Source organism: Charadrius vociferus, unplaced genomic scaffold, assembly GCF_000708025.1.
Source record: "Charadrius vociferus isolate BGI_N301 unplaced genomic scaffold, ASM70802v2 scaffold14, whole genome shotgun sequence".
NCBI classification, from domain to species: domain Eukaryota; kingdom Metazoa; phylum Chordata; class Aves; order Charadriiformes; family Charadriidae; genus Charadrius; species Charadrius vociferus.
Window position 1 is genome coordinate 1408969 of NW_009648876.1, and position 2795 is coordinate 1411763.

General features: G+C 40.5%; 1 protein-coding gene across 1 annotated transcript in view; it reads left to right on the forward strand.

Annotated features, from left to right (window-relative positions):
• The window catches only part of MEIS2 (Meis homeobox 2), a 177987-nt gene extending 177214 nt beyond the window's left edge, over positions 1 to 773 (forward strand). The window contains exon 12 of the mRNA XM_009886999.1: positions 1 to 773. This exon is cut by the window's left edge and continues 695 nt beyond it. The gene's annotated coding sequence lies outside the window, so the exon portion shown is untranslated.
• The last annotated feature ends 2022 nt before the right edge of the window (positions 774 to 2795 follow it).

Consider the following 2795-nt stretch of genomic DNA (forward strand, 5'->3'; position numbering starts at 1 on the left):
GTTTTGGCTCAGCAGTGAAGTCACTATCCATGAAAGACCTGTTTTGGCCAGTGAGAAAAGAACTACCCTGGAGATGAAGACGAAAAGTCTTGCTGGGTCTCTCATCACTCAGAAGACTCTTCCAAGAAGGCCTTGCCATTCCCTCGTTTTGTTCCTTCATAAAATGTGTCCTTTAGTTTCAAACAGATCTTTATAGTTTGTGCTTCATTAAGTCTCTCCCCATTCCTCCCCGATCTATTTTTTTTTTTTTTTTGGACTCTTCTTCAAAGAGCTTGCAGGTGAAGATTTAAAAGACAGAACAGACAGAGCAGGAGCTTCTTCCAGTAGTTCTGAGCCTTGGCTTTGGACAAAACAAAACTAAAAGTTGGGCAGCTTTCCTCAATGAAAGAAGTTACTAACGGTCTTTGCACCAAACCTAGGACTTTATCATGAACTCAAAGCTTGGGAAAAAAAAGCAAGAGAATACTGTAACAAACTTCGTACAGAGTTCGGTCTATTAATTGTTTCATGTTAGATATTCTATGTGTTTACCTCAATTGAAAAAAAAAAAAGAATGTTTTTGCTAGTATCAGATCTGCTGTGGAATTGGTATTGTATGTCCATGAATTCTTCCTTTCTCAGCACGTGTTCCTCACTAGAAGAAAATGCTGTTACCTTTAAGCTTTGTCAAAATTTACATTAAAATACTTGTATGAGGACTGTGACGTTATGTTTTAAAAAGAAAAAAAAAGGTGTTAAGTCACAAAATGCGGTAATAAATATTTCATTTTTGATTTTTTGTTAGGCTTTTGTGTTTTTAATCATGCTCAGGAGAGGCTGAAGTTCTTGGGAGAGATGTCTCAAATACATTCCTTATCGGCATTGAGAAGGAAGGTTGGAAAAATCAGAAACAAGCTTGTCAGCAGCATTAATAGAATAATTGAATGAAAGAACATCTGAGGGTATATATTTCTGCTGATTTTCCATATTATATTTATGCCAGATTAAACAAAATTTGAAATATTTTTTCACCAGCTTGCATTTCAGAGAGCTCTGTCTAGTGTCTGTACTATCTGCTAACAACATAGAGGCTGAGTTTGAGTTGTGAAGGCCCAGATGCGAGACCAGTAAGCCCATGTGTGTGAAGTGTATGTGTATGTGCATCCGTAACCGCCGCAGACCTTAACTGCAGCTGTTTAGCTCAGAGGGGAAGAAGAGCTGTACGCAGGAGTAGGTTCCAAAGTTTTAGGAGGAGAAAAGCAGCTTTGAGTTTAAGGAGAGTTTTACCTGCGTGAGGATTGCATAATCTAGCTTTTGAGATGGTTTTACTTGCTTTTCTTGTCTTCAGTTGTTTTCAGAAGGGAAAAAAACCACCGAATGAAACAGACCATCAAATAATGAGTGAAAATGTTCATTTGACATTTTGTACGTAAATAGCTAGTGCAGAATCATGGCTGAGGGTTCGGGTTTACTTCAACAAAAGCTTGTGGCATTTTGAAAGCAACTAAAGGAGAGTTTGAACTGGGAAGACATCAGCCTTGTTAGAAATGGCCACTTTTCACTGCCCTCAGTGGCGCTGTTAAGTCAGAGAGAGCAGGATGGGGCCCAAAGAGCAGGAGAAAGCTCTGGCTGTATTTCTGGGAGGAGGAGAGTGGGAAAGGGCTTGTAATTACCTCAACTTTCTAGGAAACAAACGTTACCGACTTCAACATCTGTAAATTTGTAACCTGTCTCCTCCTTCCTCCTCCTCCTCCTCATTCCGACTGGCCGGAGTGTTATTAAAAACTTTTGACTGACAACTTTTACCTTTGGAATGTGGAAAGAGGCTCAGCCTCATAGTTAATGTTTAATTTCTAAGCTGAGTAAATGGACCCACGCTGCTGGCGACAGAAGGGAGGATGCCAGTAGAATGGGTGTGAGGATTCATTTAGCTATCAGGTCCTGCTTTGTGGGCGTCTTTTTAAGGCATTCGTATGAAATTTAAAGGATGATAATTCCCCGCTTGGCTTTGATGCTCTCTGTCCTGGTTAAAATCACATCGACCCTTCAGTCGTGTAAGAAGAGCACAGCCCGAGTTCCCGTTTCCAAATTCTCTGATTGTTGTGGATACGAAAAATGCGAAGGCAAGATTGTTTGTGTTAGCACTTTAAACGGGAGGCTTGGAGGCTTTTTTTTTTTACTTTTCCTTTTCTTTTCTTATTTTTTTTTTTTTTTTTTTTAAATCAGTACCTTATTTCCTTGCTGTTCTTTTCTTTACAATTGGAGGAGAAATGTCAGAAAACCTCCTCGCACTGGTAGAAGGACAGTGTTTATCCGTAGTAGAATATTGGATTTTATGGTGAACTAAATATTTGCATTGCTGTGTTGTCTTTTATTTTCTTTCTCCCCCCCCTACCTCCCGCCTTTTGGGCTGTGCTCCCCGTGAGATGCGTTGCTGAAATCCAAGGTACAATAACGCGCAGAGCTTTCTCCATCTGAGATTTACTGTTTAGCATGGAAGGTTCCGATTTTGGTATTTTTAAGAACTGCTCAGCTGTCAAAAGCAACCAAAACGGGAATAATGTTTTGACAGCGGTATAGTGTTAAAGAAAATACTCTAGTCTGAATAAAAATTGCTTATGCTGTGGGAAACGAAGGGTAACAGAAGAAACACCTTTTGTTTACACACACACATGTTTATAATCCCAAATTTCCATTTCTCCGAGCGGGGCTGGACTGGGAGTTGCAGTCACCACAAACGAGGGATTTTTCTTCCAGATTTTGCTGCCCGTAAGGCGAAGAGAGGAGGGAAGCGCACCTCCGCCAGCGCGGCCGCC